General features: G+C 47.9%; 1 protein-coding gene across 2 annotated transcripts in view; it reads right to left on the bottom strand.

Annotated features, from left to right (window-relative positions):
* Positions 1-23,134, bottom strand: part of CFAP47 (cilia and flagella associated protein 47) — a 1,117,227-nt gene that overhangs the window by 641,039 nt on the left and 453,054 nt on the right. The window lies entirely within an intron of this gene.

The following is a 23,134-nucleotide window of genomic DNA, read 5'->3' as shown; positions in this document are numbered from 1 at the left end:
TTAGTTGGACCATCATTTATTTTTCAACAGGACAATGACCCCAAACACACCTCCAGGCTGTTTAAGGGCTATTTGACCAAGAAGGAGAGTGATGGGGTGCTACGCCAGATGACCTGGCCTCCACAGTCACCAGACCTGAACCCAATCGAGATGGACCGCAGAGTGAAGGCAAAAGGGCCAACAAGTGCTAAGCATCTCTGGGAACTCCTTCAAGATTGTTGGAAGACCATTTCCGGTGACTACCTCTTGAAGCTCATCAAGAGAATGCCAAGAGTGTGCAAAGCAGTCATCAAAGCAAAAGGTGGCTACTTTGAAGAACCTAGAATATAAGACATATTTTCAGTTGTTTCACACTTTTTTGTTAAGTATATAATTCCACATGTGTTAATTCATAGTTTTAATGTCTTTAGTGTGAATGTACAATTTTCATAGTCAAGAAAATACAGAAAAATCTTTAATTGAGAAGGTGTGTCCAAACTTTTGGTCTGTACTGTAGGTCTTTGGACCTAGGACAACCTACATTACTATGTTAAGAATGTGAAAAAATGGCATCCATTATATAGTTTAAACTGCAGCCCGTCCTAGTCAAGTGTCAGGATGGGCGGCAAACTGAAGACATACAGCTCGTGAAACCTGTGTCTCAACTGACTGAAGAGCCGGATTACACATATCTCAGTTGTCCATGAGCACGTCTGTGAAGAAATATATGCTGTGATATGTGAAGAAATATTTTTCTCTTTGCCGAGAACAACAGGGGTGGCAGTGGGTGAGGGTATCTCCAGCTTCACCCTCCTCCATCAGTCTGTCAGCTTTATAGCAGTGCTCAGAGACGGACTGCGCAGGATGAGTATACACGTAAACATTGAGGAGGATCAAGCTGGACATAACCACCGTTTTGCTCAGCCAGGAGAAGTTATATTTCTTCACTTGTCACAGCCTTACCAAGTGAGGTATGTGTGATCCGGCTCTGCTGGCCATTTAATCACATTTTCAGAGAATCCCTTGAAAGTCAGAAAATACTGCTTGAAACAGCAGAAATCTACATCTGCTTATGGCAGACAAATAGTTTATTTTCTGGCTTTAGGATAGCCCAAAATGTGGCAAATTATATTAAAAGATGTGTGTTGTCTTAATGAATTTGACGCATTTTACTATGACCATCTTCACTTAAAAAAAAAACTGTCAGGAGCTTTAGATTCCTCAAATGAATTGCATTGTTGGGCAGGGTAGTAAAAGAGAAAAGTCAACTTTGCAAGTACACTGAGAGTAGGACGATTCCTGGATAGTGCGTCAATCCTTCACATTATTCCCTGCCTAGCACCAACCCCATGTGCTTGATGACATCTCTACTTGAAGATGCACAAGAGATTACGATTCAGTTCATGTGGAGAGCACTAGGCAGGGAATGAATAGATCAGACATTTATCATAGTGAAGTATGTAATTACACCATGCAGCTCTTCTTCTATAGCATGTCCCTTGTAGTGTCTACAATAAGCATCTGTAACACAGTTTTATATTAATTTTTTCATTTTTAGATTTTATCCAAAATGTTTCTCTTTTATAATCAATGTTTTTTTTAAATGGTGTTTTCTTTCATCAGATGAAGACAATATTTCAAGGAGGGCTCAGCACTTGAATCCACACAGCTGTCCCAGAAAGGTTATAATTAAGAGCTAAGCCTGGATCCCATCTCTTCCTCAATGCACATAAGATCTGTTTGAACACATTGAGAGGTGAGTCATTAGAGTCAGGGACCATCCATATTTAGGTACAACATGTCGTAGTTGGATGGCTTTTTCATTTCTTGATCAGAAAATGCTAACTAAGTACCTTATGTTTTTACATGTATAGCAATAATGGAGTTCATGTTTTCATTAGACGCAGTGTGTTGTCATACAGCGTATGTACAGTGGGGAAAATAAGTATTTTATACACTGACGATTTTGCAAGTTTTCCCAGCTACAAAGAATGGAGGGGTCTGTAATTTTTAACGTAGGTTCTAGTGTTGAGCGAGCACTAAAATGCTCGGGTGCTCGAAGCTCGGGCCGAGCTCGCCGTGATACTCGGGTGCTCGACCCGCGCAACGAGCCCAATGTTAGTGTATGGGAGACTTGAGCATTTTTGCGGTGGCACCCCCGGCTGTCTTTTAAAAGCCTAACAAGTACCCAAAACGATAGTGACAGTGCTCAAATGACATGGGAACAGCATGGGGATCGCCCCAGGAAGCATTTCTGACCCGCAGGTCACTGCTGTCAACAACGTGGTCAGAGGTATTAAGCCACTTTTACAGGCTCACAAGAAAACGTTCAAAAACGAAAGTGAAACTTTTTTCCTGTGAAATATGTTAAGGATAGTGTTGAGCGATACCTTCCGATATCAGGAAATATCGTATCGGATTGGATCGGACCAATACCCAAAAAGTATCGGATATCGCCGATTCCGATACCATAAACCAATGCAAGTCAATGGGACACAAATATCGTAATGAAAATAAACCCTTTCTTTCCTTGTAGGTTAATTCTACATGAAGTAAAACAACTAAGAATAATGTAGAATGTATTACGCGAAAAGCCGGCAATTCATCAGCGGCATACACCGGTACCCGACAATTTACAACAGAAAGAATAGAGCTTCACACATAGATTAGATAGATAGAAACATGTCAGTCACATATATATGAAGTACAGTGACAGTGTTGCTTACTGTACTTGTCATTTAGTGTAAAGGATTTATTTAAAAAAATAACTGTGTTTTCATGCACTGTCTCTTTAAAAAAGCCGGCCGGCAATTCAGCTGCGGTACCCGACAATTTAGAATAGAAGGAATAGAGAATCATACATAGATTAGATAGATAGAAACATGTCAGTCACATATATATGAAGTACAGTGACAGTGTTGATTACTGTACTTGTCATTTAGTGTTAAAATAAAGGATTTATTTAAAAAAAAATTGGCATGGGGTTCCCCTTAATTTTAGTCTCTAGCGGAGGTTAAGCAGACGGCTGGGGCAGATGTTTGAAGCCTGGGAAGGGGGTAATACCCACGGAGCTTCCCAGGCTACTAATATGAGCCCCCAGCTGAATACCTAGCCTTTACTAGCTATTAAAATGGGGGACCCCCTCAAAAAATGACGTGGGGTCCCCCCTAATTTAATAGCTAGCAAAGGCAAGGCAGACAGCTGGGGGCTGATATTAATAGCCCAGGAAGGGTGCCATGAATATTGGCCCCCTCCCAGGCTAGAAACACCAGCCGTCAGCCGCCCCAGAAATGGCGCATCCATAGGATGCGCCAATTCTGGCACTTAGCCTCGCTCTTCCCAATGCCCTGTAGTGGTGGCAGTGGGGTAATAGGGTTGGGGTTGATGTCAGCTTATAATGCCAGCTGACATCAAGCCCAGGTTAGTAATGGAGAGGCGTCTATAAGACACCCCCATTACTAACCCCATAGTCAAAGTTAAAAAAAAAACACAAACACCCAGAATAAAGTCCTTTAATTGAAATAAACACACAATTCTTTATTGTTCTAAATTAAACTCTACTTACCATCACGCCCATTCCAGCTGAAGCCAACGATCTCCTGCAATAAAAGAAAAATAATAAAGCAACCTCATCCTTACCTTTCCATGGTTCCCAGGACAGCTTCAGCTCTGCTACATCGAGATGACAGGCTGGACCGCAGCAGAACGCTGCCATCCAGCCTGTCATCCCGCAGACACTGAGACACTGAGAAGCGCAGGCATGCTTGCGCTCCTCAGTGTCTCTCTGTGACGGCATCCAGATGAGCCGAGTTCATGTCCAATGAACTCAGCTCACCTCATGCACGTCACTGACAGCGTGGGAAAATTCTCACGCTGAAGCGCTGAGTGCAGGAGAATTTTCCCACGCTGTCAGTGATGTGCATGAGGTGAGCCGAGTTCATTGGACATGACCTCGGCTCATCTTTATGCCGTCACAGAGAGACACTGAGGAGCGCAAGCAAGCCTGCGCTTCTCAGTGTCTGCGGGATGACAGGCTGGATGGCAGCGTTCTGCTGCGGTCCAGCCTGTCATCTCGATGTAGCAGAGCTGAAGCTGTTGTGGGAACCATGGAAAGGTAAGGATGAGGTTGCTTTATTATTTTTCTTTTATTGCAGGAGATCGTTGGTTTCAGCTGGAATGGGCGTGATGGTAAGTAGAGTTTATTTAGAACAATAAAGAATTGTGTGTTTATTTCAATTAAAGGACTTTTTTCTGGGTGTTGTGTTTTTTTTAAATACTTTACTAGAAATTCATGGTGGTCATGTCTTATATTGGCGTGACCCCATGAATTTCGGGCTTAGGGCCAGCTGATAATGCCAAGCTGGCCTTAACCCCTTTATTACCCAGTGAACCACCGCACCAGGGCCCTGGATGAGTTGGGTAAAGCGCCAGAAGATGGCGCTTCTATGAACGCGCCATTTTCCGGGGTGGCTGCGGACTGCAATTTGCAGCGGGTGGGGCCCAGAAAGCTTGGGCCTCCCTGCGCTGCGGATTCCAGCCCCCAGCTGCCTAGTTGTACCTGGCTGGACACAAAAATAGGGCGAAGCCCCACGTATTTTTTTTTTTAATTATTTCATGAAATTCATGAAATAATTAAGAAAAAAGGGCTTCCCTATATTGTTGTGTCCAACCAGGTACAAATAGGCAGCTGGTGGTTGTGGGCAGCCCGTTCCTGCCTGCTGTACCTGGCTGGACACAAATATAGTGCGAAGCCCCACGTCAATTTTTTTTAATTATTTCATGAAATAATTTTTAAAAAAAAGGGCTTCCCTATATTGTTGTGTCCGGCCAGGTACAAATAGGCAGCTGGTGGTTGGGGGCAGCCCGTTCCTGCCTGCTGTACCTGGCTGGACACAAATATAGGGCGAAGCCCCACATCAATTTTTTTTTAATTATTTCATGAATTTCCTGAAATAATTTAAAAAAAATTGACGTGGGGCTTTGCACTATATTTGTGTCCAGCCAGGTACAGCAGGCAGGAACGGGCTGCCCCCAACCACCAGCTGCCTACTTGTACCTGGCCGGACACAACAATATAGGGAAGCCCTTTTTTTATTTATTATTTCATGAATTTCATGAAATAATTAAAAAAAAAAATATGTGGGGCTTCTCCCTATTTGTGTGTCCAGCCAGGTACAACTAGGCAGCTGGGGGATGGAATCTGCAGCGCAGGGAGGCCCAAGCTTTCTGCCCCCCCAGTGCAAATTGCAGTCCGCAGCCACCCCGGAAAATGGCACGTTCATAGAAGCTGGATGCTGTACCTGGCTGGCATACAAAAATATGGCAAAGCCCACGTCAAAATTTTTGGGAAAAATTAATTAAAAAATAAATAATAATTTAGGGACTGCATCTTTATTAACTCCTCAAATGTCATTTAGTGTTAAAATAAAGGATTTATTTTAAAAAAAAATTGGCGTGGGATCCCCCATAATTTTAGGCTCTAGCGGAGGCTAAGCAGACGGCTGGGGCAGATGTTTGAAGCCTGGGAAGTGGGTAATACCCACGGAGCTTCCCAGACTACTAATATCAGCCCCCAGCTGAATACCTAGCCTTTACTAGCTATTAAAATGGGGGACCCCCCCAAAAAAAATGACGTGGGGTACCCCCTATTTAATAGCTAGCAAAGGCTAGGCAGACAGCTGGGGGCTGATATTAATAGCCCAGGAAGGGTGCCATGAATATTGGCCCCCTCCCAGGCTAGAAACACCAGCCGTCAGCCGCCCCAGAAATGGCGCATCCATAGGATGCGCCAACTCTGGCACTTAGCCTCGCTCTTCCACGCTGCCCTGGTGCGGTGGCAGGGGGTAATAGGGTTGGGGTTCATGTCAGCGCCAGCTGCCATGAAGCCCAGGTTAGTAATGATGGGCGTCTATAAGACACCCCCATTACTAACCTACAAAGTGTTAGAAAGAAAAAACACACTACACCCAGAAAAAAATAATTTATTTAAAATAAAACACACAATTTTATTTAATTCTTAGTTTACTAAAAACAAATAGTTACCTGTCCACGTTCCTGCGCTGATCTCCCATGCACAGCTGTCACATCTGGAGATGGTGACAGCTGTGCATGGCTGCTGTAAGCTCACACTGCCGGGAACACGTCCGCTCCCGGCAGCGGGAGCCACTGACTGAGGTCACCGGAGTGCATTCAGGCAGCGCAGCTCCGGAGACCTCCTTTACGGCACTGCTGTACCGTGGGAATTTCTCACGATACAGCAGGGCCGTAAAGCAGCTAACCGGAGCAGCGCTGCCTGAACTCCGGCGAACCCGCTTATGCAATGACGGGGCTGCTTTACGGCCCCATCATTCTAGCGGCGGCAGCGGTTCAGAGCGGTCACATTCTATGTGGCTGCTCTAAACTGGAGATCATCGTGGGACACTCGTGGACTACTACGGAGGGGTAAGGATAAGGTTGTGGTTTATTATTTTATATTTTATTACAGGAGATCGATGGCTTTGGGGAATTAGGAGTCTAGGTGAGTATAGGTGTAGTTTTTTATTTTTTACTTTATTTTAGGTGGCGATCGGCGGGGACAGGTAATCTATGAACTAATTTATTGTAGGCAACCACTGGCCACCAATGACATGTATTTAAAATTTATTGGGGACACAGTAGGGCAATTTAAATAGCAGGATCAGGCTGATGGGAACTATTGCTCCCATCGAGCTGATCCTGCTGGCACGAGTGGACGGGGGACAGACATAGGCCGATGGGAGTAGTAGTGTCACATCGGCCTATGTCTGCCTGCACGCACACACCCGCAGACATCGCACAGACACCGCACACACTCGCAGACATCGCACAGACACCGCACACACCAGCAGACATCGCACAGACACCGCACACACTCGCAGACATCGCACAGACACCGCACACACTCGCAGACATCGCACAGACACCGCACACACTCGCAGACATGGCACAGACACCGCACACACTCGCAGACATCGCACAGACACCGCACACACTCGCAGACATCGCACAGACGCCGCAGACATCGCACAGACACCGCGCACACCCGCACACACCCGCACACATCGCACAGACACCGCACACACCCGCAGACATCGCACACACCCGCAGACATCGCACAGACACCCCGTACACACTCGCAGACACACGCACAGACACCCCGCACACACTCGCAGACACACGCACAGACACCCACACACACCAATCATGACGGGCTGATCGTCTGGGAGGTGAGGCTGACCTGTGCGGCCGTGGGAAAGTTCATGTGAGTTCATGCAATGCAGTCAAGCATGAACTCACGTGAACCCTCTGAGGGCACCGCGGCTACTTCAAATGAACAGCTGATCAGCATCACCTGATACCTCAGCTGTTCATTTGAAATAACCGGCGGGAAAGCGCAGCACAGAACGGGAAAGCCGGCGGTGAAGTCTTTTCACTGCCGGCTTCCCCGCCCGGGTCCTTCGCTCCCCGCTCCTTGGTGCTGCGCTCCCCGCCCGGTCCTAACTTACGATCGGGATGGGAGGTGGCAAGGGGAGCGGAGGATCGGGGTGGGAGGCTGCGGGGAAGCAGTACGGGACTGTGTGATTGTTTAAAAGCCGGCGGCTTTTTACCGTCCGCCGGCTTTTAAACGATCAGGAGAATTCTCCCACGCTGGGATGGCATTCTGATGACAGGCTGGATCTCAGCTGAGCGCTGCCATCCAGCTTGTCATACTTCAGAGACACTGCAGAACGCAGGCATTATGGGAACTTCCGATTCCGGTATTCGATATTGTAAAAGTATCGGAATTAAGTATCGGAATTCCGATACCGCGAATATCGGCCGATACCCGATATTTCAGTATCGGAATGCTCAACACTAGTTAAGGAACATCCTTTCCAGGGAAAAGACTTGTGTATAAGTTAAAATAAATGACCAAAAACAAAAATACTCCTCCACACCTTCGGCTATGTTCACAAGTAGCATTTTTTATGCGTTTTTGCACTTTTGTATTGCTTTCAACTATGACAAATGTATTCACCGTGAAATGTCATTTTAACATTTTACAACCTTATCTGGCCATGTGCTGTGTGACACATGCATAAAGTGCTGAAAAGACAAGGGAACAGCATGGGGAAGACCCCTGGAAGCATCTCTGACTCCCAGGTCACTGTCTAAAAGTGAGCCCATCATAAGTGATCCTTACCGCATCAGAAGATGCAGACTTGCAACTATCCCCATGCAAGTTCTAGTCCCAGGGCAGTGTTCAATTGTACCTCCCCCATTCCTTGCAATACAAGCTCAAGTATGCTGCCTGCCACCCACCCACCCCCAGGCTGCAATACCATACTGATTGCTTGCTTGCACTTTAAATTGGGCCTTTTAGGCATGTGGAGGCGGAATCTGGCCACCACGCCATGGCTGTGTCGGCGGCCTGGTATCCATACTCAGTCCCCAGCCTCCTGGTGGCCGGGTGTCCCCGCTTGCTCCCCAGCCTCCAGGGGGTGGCCGGGTGTCCATACTCGGTCCCCAGCCACCCCTATTTGTCCCGGTAACCTTTCCCACACTTTTCTTAGCCTGGCCTGCTTTAGGGCAGCATTGGCCGAGCCCACCGGACTATCAGACTCCTCCGGTGGGCCCTGGCTTCTCCATCAGGGGAGTTGAGAGTGCTAAGGTGAGGAGCATGATGAGGATGATAGAAGTTAGCATCTGCTTTGTTTTGTTGTAATGCAAGCGCATGTATGTAGTAGCGGCTAGGCCTGAGGTGGTCAGCGTTTTGGCGCATATCCTACCTCCTCCGAGGATTGCTGGATGTTTTCCTGCTACTATCCAAGTTCTATGACTCCCGTTAAAACAAAGCTTCAGGTGATAAATGATGGATGAGGTAGTGGCAAAGGAGAAAGAGCAGGAGGAACAGGGACCATTCACATCAATATCAGGCCAGTCAACCAGATATGTCTTGTAGGATATGTTTCTGTAACAAAAGGAGCGATTCGGCTACACAGTTATAGGGCATACAGTGAGTGCAATGCCTACCAAAAATTTCGAGCCACTCCAATGCCCCTTGGAAATGACATGGAGGTCAGAGGGCGTTAACTAAACCATTTTTTCCATTTATAGCAACTGGGTCTCCCGTGCACTGTTGGCCTAAGCAGTGAATGGAAGGCTTTCCAAAAATTATGAGGAACTGCAATGCCCCTTACAAGAGCCATGTGTGGCACCCCAGGGGTCTGGTCACCACAGTAATAGAGATATTACGTCGGAGAGCAAGTGGGAGGTTTCCTGGTCAGGATCCCTTAAACATGCAACATCCTCCTGCCCCAATCCTGGGAGGGGAGAATTCTGCCCTTATAAACTGGATCTGGGGCGGGGTTGAGTGAGTCAGAGAACAGTCAGAGTCAGAGTGAGAGCAAGGGAAAGTAACAGCAAGGAGCTCTGTAGGAGCTAGGAGCTAAAGACCAGGGGCTGGAAGCTGAGCAGAGCTCGCCCTGGCAGAAGACAATAGGAACCGGACACAGGAGTCCGAAGCTGTGAGGACTTATATATCCAGCAGCAGAAACCAGCCGGCAGGGGATTTCAGGTCCTCTGGCCATAGAAGCCCGGAGGCTCAGTCACAAGCAAGGGACCAGCACCGCCGTCGTGGGGCGGAGGCTAACAGAAGGCCCCAAGTCACCAGCCATACGGGTGAGCACTACACGGTACACTCAGGGACGTGGGCTACTTCTAACCGCTTACAGCAAGGTAGCCAGGAAGAGTGCAGACAGACGGGGAGGCCTGCAACTCCACCTGGCCAGGGGAACTCCTGCTTGCTCACAGACTGACCAGGCCTCTTATGCTAGCCAGTACTCCCGGTAGGGTCTACCTTATAATCATCAGTAAAGACCCTGAACTGCACTGCAAAGACTCTGAGTCATTCCTGCTGCGCTCGTGCACCATCACCCCCATCATCCACACTCACTGCCCTGAGGCTATACTCCTCCCGAGGGGAGTTATCCCATTTTATGCTGCGCACACAACACCAGCCTCAGCGGTCTGCCTCGCAGCGGTGGTACTCCCTGACCGCAAGCCACGGGTGGCGCAGTCGGACAATTAACCTCAAAACCTAAGAAAGATTGCCACTGGTTTGACCAGCCTGAGCCACGGGACCGGGTCACCGCCACGGAGACTACAGACCCCAGAGACCCAGCACCGGGTATCCCACACACGTGTACACACGGCCCAGGGGGCGCGTCACATGCAGTACAGCATATTACAAACATAAGTCCCATTATTGGGGAGTGAGTGTCCCATAGTATTTGCTTATGCCTTGCAAGCAAAAGCTGCCAAAAATTAGGATGGAGCAACTTGCAATGCCCCTTACAAGAGCCATGCAGTACAGCATATTACAAACATAAGTCCCATTATTGGGGAGTGGGTCTCCCATAGTATTTGCTTATGCTTTCCCAGCAAAAGCTGCCAAAAATTAGGACGGAGCAACTTGCAATGCCCCTTACAAGAGCCATGCAGTACAGCATATTACAAACATGAGTCCCATTATTGGGGAGTGGGTCTCCCATAGTATTTGCTTATGCTTTCCCAGCAAAAGCTGCCAAAAATCAGGACGGAGCAACTTGCAATGCCCCTTACAAGAGCCATGCAGTACAGCATATTACAAACATAAGTCCCATTATTGGGGAGTGGGTCTCCCATGGTATTTGCTTATGCTTTCCCAGAAAAAGCTGCCAAAAATTAGGACGGAGGAACTTGCAATGCTGGCACCCTGGTGGTATAGTGGTGGTGGAGGCTGAGGATAAGGAGAAGAAGATTAAACAGCCGAAAAGAGGAAGCATATACCCATGTGGGGGTGTGAAGCGGTGCATGTGAATACACCTCCTGAAATAACACAGTGGATTTGACTTTATGTTACTCTGCTGTTATTTGGTGGTGATGAGAAGTCTGGCCCAATCCAGCCCTTGTTCATTTTGATAAGGGTCAGCTTGTCAGCATTGTCAGTTGACAGGCGAGTGCGCTTATCAGTTATAATTCCCCCAGCGGCACTAAAAACACGCTCCGATAACACGCTAGCGGCAGGGCAGGCCAGGACCTCCAAGGCGTACAGAGCGAGTTCATTCCAAGTGTCCAGCTTGGATACCCAATAATTAAAAGGCACAGAGGAATCAGTAGGACGCTGGTACGATTGGCAAGGTACTCCCTCACCATCTTTTGAAACTTTCCACTCCTTGTGAGAGTACCCCGCGCCTCAGGGCCTGTAAGCTGGGCGGGTGTCAGAAAACTGTCCCAGAACGTTGACAGTGTTCCCCTGCCTCTGCTGGATTGGAGTTGCATCTCTCTCGCCTGTACGCCTTGGTTGGGCAACGAACTGTGACCTCTGCCGCTAGCGTGTTCAGATGGGAATTTTTTTAAGAGTTCTGCAGCAAGAGCCTTCTGGTATTGCCCCATTTTTGTAGACCTCTCCACCTCAGGAATAAGAGAGTGAAAGTTCTCCTTGTAGCGGGGGTCTACAAGTGTCACCAACCAGTAATGACTGTCACCCCACATTTTGACAACGCGAGGGTCACGGTTAAGGCAGCGTAACATAAAGTCAGCCATGCGTGCCAGACTGGTAACGGGCAAGATTTCCGTGTCCTCACCAAGATGACGACTGACCATGCTCTCCTCCTCCTCCTCCTCCTCTTCCTCCTCCCCCCTGTCCTCAGGCCACCCACGCTGAACCGACGGTATGACACTTGTACAGGTACTACCGTCTACAACGCATGATAGCAGCTCCTGTTCTTCCTCCTTCTCCTCCTCCTCCTCCTCTCCCTCATTGTCCCCCAATGCACGTTGGGATGAGATGAGGCTGGGCTGTGTGTAACCGCCCGCTACGGCTTCTTGATCCATCTCATCATACTCTGGCTGCAATGCCTCCTCTTTAATTCTCTGCAGAGAGCGTTGCAAAAGACAGACAAGTGGGATGCTGACACTAATGATGGCGTCATCGCCACTCACCATCTTGGTGGCCTCCTCAAAGTTTGTCAGGATGGTACATATGTCAGACATCCAAGTCCACTCCTGAGGTCTTATGTGTGGAGTCTGACCTGAATATCGACGGCCTTGTTGCAGCTGGTACTCCACAACTGCTCTCTTCTGCTCACAAATCCTTTGCAACATGTGGAGGGTAGAGTTCCAATGTGTGGGGACATCACACACCAGTCGGTGTGCCGGAAGCTGCAAACGCTGCTGCAACACAGCAAGGGCGGCGGAAGCTGTAGCCGACTAGCGAAAATGAGCTGACAGGCGGCGTACTTTCACGAGCAGATCTGGCAACTCAGGGTACGATTTAAGAAACCGCTGAACCACGAGGTTAAGCACATGAGCCAGGCATGGTACGTGTGTGATCTCACCTCGCCTCAGAGCCGCCACCAGGTTACGGCCATTGTCACACACGACCATGCCGGGCTGTAGGTTCAGCGGTCTCAGCCACAGATCTGCCTGCTCTTTCACAGCTGTCCACAACTCACAAGCAGTGTGAGGTTTATCACCTAAGCTTATGAGTTTCAGCACAGCCTGTTGCCACTTGGCGGAGACAGTACTGCAATGCTTCCAGCTTGTAACTGATGTGGTGATATCTGAGATGGAGGCTGAACATGAGGGGGAGGAGGAGGAGGAGGATGCGCAGGAGCTGTACACTGTGGGGGCAACTCTGACTGACATAGGGCCCGCAATCCTCGGTGTGGGGAGGATGTGTTCCGTCCCAAGGTCCGACTGGGTCCCGGCTTCCACTATGTTTACCCAGTGTGCCGTCAGAGAGATGTACCGTCCCTGGCCACAAGCACTTGTCCACGTGTCCGTTGTCAGGTGGACTCTCCCAGTAACTGCGTTGTTGAGGGCACGGCAGATGCTTTCGGACACGTGCTTGTGTAGTGCGGGGATGGCACACCGGGCAAAATAGTGTCGGCTGAGGACCGAGTACCGAGGGACGGCCACCGCCATAAGATTGCGGAAGGATTCCGTCTCCACCAGCCTAAAAGGCAGCATTTCTAATGCAAGCAGTCGTGAAATGTGCGAATTTAGAACTGTGGCCTGTGTGGCGTTAGCTGCGAATTTCCGCTTTCGTTCAAAGGTCTGGGATATGGACAATTGAACGCTGCGGTGGGACATGGACATGGACGTTGATGCTGTTTCTTGAGAAACTGCCATAACAAGTGAAGACTGAGAGGAGGGGGCATCTTTACATGCAGTATGGACAGGGGATTGCCTTGCACACACAACAGGGGGTTCTATTGCACGCACAACAGTGGAAGAAGCAGTGGTGACACCCGCTGACACTGGTCGTGGACCCTGGGTTTCGCCCCACAAAGTCGGGTGCTTTGCTGCCATGTGCCTGATCATGCTGGTGGTGGTCAGGCTGGTAGTTTTGTCACCCCTGCTGATGCTGGCATGGCAGGTGGAACATATGGCCTTTTTGGGGTTATCAGCAGAGTCTTTAAAAAAATTCCAGACTCTGGAAGACCTACCGCTTGTACTGGCAACGTCCCTCGTGTTGGTGTTACGGGGAACGGTTGCCTGCCTTCTGTCTGTGGCCACCACACTGCTTCTTCCTGCCTGTTGGGGTACTCTGCCTCCCTCCCCCTGTGTGCTGCTGGCCTCACTCTGCATGTCCTCCTTCCACGTTGGGTCAGTTACTAGATCATCCACCACCTCCTCCTCTTCCACTTGCGCACCACGATCCTCCTCCTCACTTCCTGGCAATTGTGTCTCGTCATCGTCCACCTCTTGTGACAGATTGCCAACGTCGACTTCCTGTGGCCGTGGCTGTTCAAATATTTGGGCATCGCAACATGGGATCTCCTCTTCCACCACTTCCACCTCGCGTATCAGGCGAGGGGCCCAAATATGGAAATGGACCAGTGAACAGCTCTTCAGAGTGTCCAAGTGTGGGATCACTTGCTGTCTGACGACACTCGGCATGGTGGGAGGAAGGAGCATCAGGGTGAGGAGGAGTATGCGGTCGAGACTCACGGCTACTAAGAGTTGACCGTGTGGAAGACAGACCGGAGGTGGTGGTGCCCAGGTAACTGGAAGTATTGTCTGCTATCCAATTAATAACCTGTTCACACTGATCAGTTCTCAATACTGGTGTTGTTCTGTGCTTCCCTAGTAATTCGGTCAAGAAGTGGGAGCGAGAAGATGTGGCTGTTGGTTGTGGCACATTTTCACCTTGGCCACGGCCCCGTCCTCTGCACGAACCATCACCAGAACGTCCACTTCCACATCCCTTGCCACGCGCCTTGCCCATTGTAAATGAAGTAAAATAGCTTACACTTGCACTATCAATGGAAAAAGGGTAATAAAGAGTAGATTAGAACCGTGGAAGAGGAAAACCACAGTTATTGTTTACTGGGTATACCACACTTTTTTAAATAGAGATATTTGCGGCTGAACAGTGAGCGACACACTCAAACTGCTTTTTTTTTAGATACCAAAGGCCCAAAACTGGATAGTACAGCGATTTGACCCGTGGAACTGTGAAACCACACTGGGATGTCGGGCCTACACAAGACTATTTTCAACAGATATATTTTTGTGTCACAACAGTCAGGAGACACTACTGTTTTTCTTTACGGAAAAAACTACCAAAACCTGAATAATAGAGATTTTTTACAGTGGAACAGCAAAACCACAGTTATAATTTACTGGTGTATACCAGGCTTTTTAAAATATATATATATTTGCGGCTAAACAGTGAGCGACACACTCAAACTGTTTTTTTAGATACAAATGGCCCAAAAGTGGATAATACAGAGGTTTGTACCGTGGAACTGCAAAACCACACTTGTATTTCTCGGGCCTACACCAGACTATTTTCAACAGATATATTTGTGTCTGAAAAATCAGGGAGACACTATTTTTTTTTTTTTACAGCAAAAAATGCAAAAAGCAGGATAATAGAGATTTTTTACCGTGGAACAGCAAAAGCACACTTCTGTCTCTCTGGCCTACACCAGACTATTTTCAACAGATATATTTGTGTCTGAAAAATCAGGGAGACACTTATTATTTTTATACAGCAAAAAATGCCAAAAACAGGATAATAGAGATGTTTTACCGTGGAACATCAAAACCACAGTAATAATTTACTGGTGTATACCAGGCTTTTTAAAATATATATATATTTGCGGCTGAACAGTGAGCGACACACTCAAACTGTTTTTTTAGATACAAATGGCCCATAGAACTGCAAAACCACACTTCTATTTCTCTGGCCTACACCAGACTATTTTCAACAGATATATTTGTGTCTGAAAAATCAGAGGCACACTTTTTTTTTTGGAGGTGGGGGGGGGGGGGCACCAAAAGGTTAATAAGATGGGTATTTGTACATTGTGAAGGAGGAAAAAAAAAAGAGGATTTAGATTAAAAAAAAGGATTTTTCCTGGCCCCCGGGACCTGGAGCTAAGTCCAGCAATTTCAGCAACAGGAGCAGCACACAGGACTGTAATGCAGCGTTTGCTGGTATAACCACTGCGTCTCCTATACAGCCTGCCTGCCTGATATACCTGGGATGGATATTAGTCCTGAGAAGGACTGTTTGTTTGATCTGGCAGCCTTTACAGACCCTACACTAACTATTTTGCAGGATATATCTCTCCCTAAATCAGCAGTATGAAATAATGTATGAAATAAGTATGTGAGACAATAGGATACCAGAACTTAATATTTGGTACAGAAACCTTTGTTTGCAATTATAGAGGTCAAACATTTCCTACAGTTCTTGACCAAGTTTGCACACACTGTAGTAGAAATTTTGGCCCGCTGCTCCATACAGATGTTATCCAGATCATTCAGGGGCTGTCGCTGGGCAACATTGAGTTTCAGCTCCCTCCAAAGATTTTCTATTGGGTTCAGGTCTGGAGACTGGTTTGGCCACTCCATGACCTTGAAATGCTTCTTACGGAGCTACTTCTTAATTGCCCTGGCTGTGTGTTTCGTGTCATTTTCATTCTGGAAGACCCAGCCATGACCCATCTTCAATGTTCTTACTTAGGGAAGGAGGTTGTTAGCCAAAATCTCTCGATACATGACCCCATCCGTCCTCCCTTCTATATGGTGCAGTTGTTCTGTCCCCTTTGCGGAAAAGCACTCCCAAAGTATGATGTTTCCCACACCATTCTTCACGGTTGGGATGGTGTTCTTGGTGTAGTACTCATCCTTCTTCTTCCTCCAAACCTCCGAACACGATGAGTGGAGTTGATACCAAAAAGTTATATTTTGGCCTCATCTGACCACATAACCTTCTCATGCCTCCTCTGGATCATCCATATGGTCATTGGTGAACTTCAAACAGGCCTGGACATGTGCTGGTGTGAGCATCGGGGCCTTGCGTACCCTGCAGGATTTTAATCCATGACGGAGTAGTGTGTTACTAATGGTAATGTTTGAGACTGTGGTCCCAGCTGTCTTCAGGTCATTGACCAAGTCCTCTTGTGTAGTTCTGAACTGATTCCTGACCTTTCTTAGAATCATCCTTATCCCACGAGGCAAGATCTTGCATGGAGCCCCAGATCGAGGAAGATTGACAGTCATCTTGTGTTTCTTCCATTTTCTCATAATTGTGCCAACAGTTGTTGCCTTCTCACCAAGCTGCTTGCCTATTGTCCTGTAGCCTATCCCAGCCGTGTGCAGGACGACAATTTTGTCCCTGGTGTCCTTAGACAGCTATTTGGTCATGGCCATGGTGGAGAGGTTGGAGTGTGATTGATTGAGTGTGAGGACAGGTGTCTTTTATACAGGTAACAAATTCAAACAGGTGCAATTAATACTGGTAATGGGTGCAGAGTAGGAGTGCTTCTTTAAGAAAAACTAACAGGTCTGCAAGAGCCAGAATTTTTGCTGGTTGGTAGGTGATCAAATATGCAATAAAATGCAATTTAATTATTTAAAAATCATACAATGTTATTTTCATTTTTTTTCTTTTTAGATTCTGTTTCTCACAGATGAAGTGTACCTACATTAAAAATTACAGAATCCTCCATTCTTTGTAGCAAAATCGGCAGTGTATAAAATACTTATTTTCTCCACTGTATAGGTTTGTATATTGGTCACAGCGTATTGTGCAGGTGTACCTAATTTTATACTAAAGGTGTGATGGCCTTATTTTATTTTTGTAATATTTCATGGCACTTATTTTCCCTGGTGGGCCACTGACTATCAACTAGTGTTGAGCCACCCCCGTAGTGTTCGAGTTCGGTTCGGTTCGTCGAACACCCGTGTGTTCGCCGAACTGTTCGTCGAACTGTTCGTCGAACACCTTCGAACACCGTTAAAACCAATGGCAGGCAAACAAAAACACATAGAAACACATAGAAAACACCTTCAAAGGTGTCCAAAAGCTGACAAACTGCTCAGAAGACACAACTAACACATGGAAAAGTGACAAGTACATATAGTCATGCGAAAAGAAAAGAGGTGGAGGAGTAAAAGGAGGGGGAGACACAGATATAGGCATGTCATGCCCTTCTAAAATCCAAAAAGTGAGAAGCCGAGACGGCCAGTCCGCTCCTGCCCGTGCCACCTCCGTGTCGCCGGGTTTGTGCCAGAGCCGCGGTGAACCCTGACGGCCAGCCCCCCTCTCCCAATACTGGTGCCTGTCCGCTGGTGGGTCGAGAGAGCCCCCTGTGGTGGAGGCAGCTCTAAGCTTTTTAATTTAAATTGTCCCTCTAATTTGAATGAATACACTTTAAATCCATTTACAAGGATCTATTGGAGGGCAAGTCTCATGCCAGCAGCCGCGTAATTCCAGCTCCAGTAGCGTCCACTAAAGCTGCTGCAGTTAAAAAGCTTTTATAAGGATCGAGCTCGGCTGTCCACCGCAAGGCATCCTAGTGCCAGTCCCAGCCCCTATGCCTTGGGGTGCCTCCTGATGCTCTTCACTAAGTATCCCGTGGTCCCGAAGCATTTCCTTTGAAAAAATTAAGTGTCCAAACTACAGGTGGTGTAGCTTGCTTAACAGCCGGGATAATCCGCTGACTAGCAGACACTGCTACTAGGCACAAAGTATTTCCTGGGCTAGATGCAGTTAAAAATTTGTAAGTAGATACTCTCGTTGGATGCTGAGAAAGCATTCCATAGAGTCTCCTGGCACGCCATATATGATTCTCTTAAAAAGCTTGGGGTAGGGGTCTAGGGGACTCTTTTATAGCCAAAATCACGGCCCTATATCACAATACGTCACCTAGGCTGAAGATAAATGGAACTGTAGCACCGAGGGCTCGGTTGCTACAGACGTATTGCACCTCACCCAGAGGTGTGATATCTCACTCTCAGATAAGGATGGAGTGTGGATCAGGACCCGACACCTGCATGCATTACACCACATTGCCGTGGGGCAGGGCGACCAATATGCCCCTGAGATGGGCACGACAGTCCCTGTCCCTGGCTGGAGTGGGGGGAGGGAACACTGAGGAAGGGGAACCCTGCAGTGCAGGAGCAGGGAGGAAGCAGTTCCTGGGTGCATTGAGAAGGGAGTATAAAAGGTGGGCACCATCTTAGTTCAGTGCAGAGAAGTCTGAGCAGAAGTGGCAGGGAGCAGGGGCTCTGCATGAGCTCTGCTCCGGAGGCGGGCCTAGTAACAGAGGCCCAGGCCTGCAAGAGGGAGAAGGAAGGAAGAGGAGCGGAGAAGGCTCCAGGAACGAGGAATGAAGGGATCCCAGGGGTGCGGACGGGCGAGTCGCCACCGCACGCCCGAATCCACCTGCGTGGAGGGGTCAGGCCAAAGGGGGAGACCGGTCCCCGAACTAGTGGAGGCAGGAAACGACCCTCAGCTAGAAACCGGAGGCTCTGACATTTTATGTGGCGCAGCCCCTTGCTCCACCCGCTAGGAAGGCACCACATAGGGTCAGGGAAACTGGCGCCAAGTTTACCAAGAGGAGGCCCGAGGCAGCCGGACAGAAGTGTTGGTAAGAAAGGCCAGACAAAGGACACACAAAGGGGGTCCTGTGAAGCGCTCCAAAGTTATCTGGGAGTTGTCTGAGCCCCTCACCTGGTGAGCACAGTACGACGTGGGCAGCCGTTACCTGCAGACGTGGTCTGGATAATAAGAACTGTGAGTAAAGGCCCTGAACTGCATCACTGACTCCGTGTCGTTACTGCTGCTGCCCTGCACCATCACCCCCATCCTCCGCATACACTGCCCTGAGGCTATACTCCTCCCGTGGGGAGTTATGCTACGCTCTGCTGCACCCACAACACCAGCCTTAGCGGTCTGCCCTGTAGCGGCGGTTCACTCTGACCGCAATCCACGGGTGGCGTAGTCGGACATTTAAACATCAAAACCACATAAATAGTTCCGCCACTGGTTTGACCGCCCTGAGCCACGGAACCGGATCGCCGCCACGAAGACTACAACCACCAGCATCCACCAAAAAGGGTCCGGCTCCGGGTGTCCCAAGGCCCAGGGGGTGCGTCAGAACATTTTCATCACCTTTCACAATCACCAATGGGACAAGGCAGGGATGTCCTCTGTCCCCTCTCTTATACATCCTAGTGACGGAGCACCTGCTCTCATCAATTCGCCATAACCCCAATATTAGGTGGATTGAGGTGGGAGGCACCGAGTACAAGTGCTCTCTATTTGCTGATGATGTCCTAGTATATATCACTCAATCACATATATCCATCCCTGCTGTTATGGCTGAAATAGATCACTTTGTTACATGGTAAAATTTTAAAATCAATGCAGCGAAGTCTGAGGCCCTCGATGTCTCCCTCCCTAAATCCATATAGGATTCCATCCAGTCCAACTTTCCCTTTGCCTGGCCCTCACAGGGTATCAAATACTTAGGAATTCCTATTCATAGAGACCTCTCCCATCTATGTTATCTTAATTTTGGGCCCTTTATTGAACAATTCCATACAGACCACGGTTGGCAAGTTAGAACTGTAAGATTCACTACGTGAACCACTGGTGTTTTGTGGAAAAGCACATGTACACCGCGTTCCAAATTATTATGCAAAAAGTGTTTAGGAGTGATAAGGGAAGAATTTGTTTGTTTGTCAGTTAAACTCATTGATGGTGATGTGTGTCAGGGCTCTTTATATCACTGTAAGCAATTGCAGACACCTGTGCTAATTAGTTTGGCAGGTGTGTCCAATGAAAGGCAAGACTACTTAAGAAGGCTCTCTCACATTATTAAGCAGCCTACATTTTCTGCCAAAATGGGAAAGAAAAAGGATGTGTCGGCTGCTGAGAAGCAACAAATTGTGGAGTGTTTAGGTCAAGGCATGACTACAATCAACATTGTGCGATGATCAGGATGAAGTGTCTTGGCAATCAAGAAGTATGTAGCTGATTCACAGTACACACGTGTGCGTGCTGATAAGGGCAAATTGAGGACTCTTTCCTACAGGCAATTACGTCAGGTTGAAAGAGCAGCGGCAAAAAAGCCTTGTCATAGCAGCAGACAAGTTTTTGAAGCTGCTTGTGCCTCCAACGTCCCCCGAACAACAAGATGCAGGGTCCTTCAGAGGTTTGCAGCTGTGCATACGCCATCCTGTCGACCTCCTCTATCCACTTCACACAAGCAGAAACGGCTCCAGTGGGCCAAACATTACATGAAGACTGATTTCAAAACTGTTTTGTTCACGGATGAGTGCCGTGCAGCGCTCGATGGTCCAGATGAATGGAGTGGAGGATGGCTGGTTGATGGACACCCCACGCAAACACGGCTACAGCGCCAACAAGGAGGAGGTGGAGTAATGTTTTGGGCTGGAATCATGGGGAGAGAGATTGTCGGCCCCTTTAGGATCCCTGAAGGCGCTAAAGATGAACTCCATAATGTATGTGGATTTTCTCAAACAGCACTTCCTGCCATGGTTCAAGAAGAAGAACCGTGTATTTCACAGCAAGATCATTTTTCTGCATGATAATGCACCATCTCATGCTGCACATAAAACATCTGCATCTCTGGCTGATATGGGCATAAAATGGGACAAACTTATGGTGTGACCCCCATGCTCCCCTGACCTCTACCCCATTCAGAACCTTTGGAGCATCATTAAAAGGAGTGTCTATGATGGCGGGAGGCAGTTCACATCTAAGCAACAGCTCTGGGAGGGTATTCTGTCCTCATGCAAAACAATTGAAGCAGAAACCATCCAAAACCTGACAAATTCAATGGACGAGAGAGTTCAGAAGCTCCTTTCGAACAAGGGGTCCTATGTGAAAATGTAACATCACCTAGAATAAAGTTTTGAGTTGAAAACTGTTTGATTTCAGTTTCTAACAACCTGCTAATGCTTATAATTTCAAAAATGACCATTTTTTTGGTCTTTATTAAAATGAAAAGGTTGATCGAAAAGTTTGGGGGATCTAAGAGTGTGGCAACCCAGTAGTCATGATTACTTCGAATTCTGACAATATGAGGGTCATGCTGCAGGTAGTGCAGCAAGAAGGCACTTATGTGTCTTGCGCATCTCGGAGCCCCAAAATTATTTTCCGGGCTAGATGCAGCTAAAAATTATTTTTAATTTTAAATCTGGTGAAGCTTATTATAGATGGCCTAATAGGATCAGTGCTGCACACTGCTACAAAGCCCAAATTATTTTCCAGTCAAGATACAGATAAACATGATTAGTAATTTGAAAGCTTAAAACGGTTGGTAGGGTGATTTTAACCAATCATCAAGCTTTTACTCTCCCCAGGATGACACAGGGGTAGAAAAGTCGTTTCGGATCCATGATTTGTTCATCTTTATGAACGTGAGTCTGTCTACATTATCAGTGGAGAGCCGCGTGCGCTTATCTGTCAGCACACCACCAGCAGCGCTGAACACACATTCAGACAGAACGCTGGCTGCGGGGCATGACAAGATCTCCAAGGCGTAAGTGGCTAGCTCCGGCCATTTATCCAGATTGGAAGCCCAAAAAGAGCAAGGGTCCAGTGACACAGTCGTGGCTTCAATGTTTACTTGGAGATACTCCTGTACCATCGTCTCTAGGCGTTGACTATGTGTCAGACTTCTTGTCTCCTGTGGCCTTGCAAAGGATGGGCTAAAAAAGTGGTGAAATGATTCCGCAAAATTGATGTTACCAGCAGATACTGTGGTTCTGTTACGGTTTGAGTGCTGAACACTTGACGGTCCCACGGTTGGCAAGTTGGAACTGTGAGATTCACTACGTGCACCACTGGTATTTTGTGGAAAAGCACATGTAAGATTCTGCAACAGTCTCTGCTGATACTCCTGCATGCGTGCATCCCTTTCTATGGCAGGAATAATTTCTGCAAATTTACTTTTGTACCGGGGATCTAACAGTGTGGCAACCCAGTAGTCAGGATTATTTCTAATTCTCACAATTCGAGGGTCATGTTGCAGGTAGTGCAGCAAGAAGGCACTCATGTGTGTTGCGCATCCAGGAGCACCAAGTCCCTGTTGTGTTTGTGGCGAGGTAACAATCATGCTTCCTTCCTCTGTCCTCTCCCCCCAACCTCGCACAACAGAAATGTGATCAAGGTCTCCCTCATCTGATGAGTCTTCCATCAGTTCGTCCTCCACTTCTTCCTGGGCTCCTGCACCTTCCTCACTAGTTTGGCTGCTACCATGCGCCCTGGTAAAATCATCTCCCCCACCCTCACATGCCTGCCGCCCTGGTGCTGCCGACCGTCTGGACCTTGCAGATGTTAGCCCTTCCGCATACAACTCCTCCTCCTCTACTTCCTCCACCTCCTCTTGTGCCACCACCTGACTCCGAATTCTGTTTAACATGTGCTCCAGCATGTAAATCACCGGAATAGTCATGCTGATAATGGCATCGTCAGCACTAAACATCTTCGTCGCCATTTCAAAACTGTGCAGAAGGGTGCATAGGTCCCTGATCTGAGACCACTCCTCCAGCGTGATTTGCCCCACCTCTGAATCTCGTTGGCCCAGGCTATACGTCAGAACGTATTGCACCAGGGCTTGTCGGTGCTGCCACAGTCGCTGCAACATGTGCAGAGTTGAATTCCACCGGGTAGGCACATCGCATTTTAGCCGGTGAAGTGGCAGGCCCAACGACTTCTGTAGAGATGTAAGTCGCTGAGCTGCGGGATGCGAACGGCGGAAGTGAGCACACAGCGACCGTGCCCTCTGCAGAAGGCCATCTAGTCTGGGATAGTGGGCTAAAAATTGCTGGACAACCAGGT

The sequence above is a fragment of the Phyllobates terribilis genome, unplaced genomic scaffold (genome assembly GCF_046119375.1).
Source record: "Phyllobates terribilis strain yellow unplaced genomic scaffold, ASM4611937v1 Scaffold_2__4_contigs__length_985480577, whole genome shotgun sequence".
NCBI lineage: Eukaryota > Metazoa > Chordata > Amphibia > Anura > Dendrobatidae > Phyllobates > Phyllobates terribilis.
Note: the sequence above shows the minus strand (reverse complement) of the source record. Positions and strands in the feature narration are given on the sequence as shown.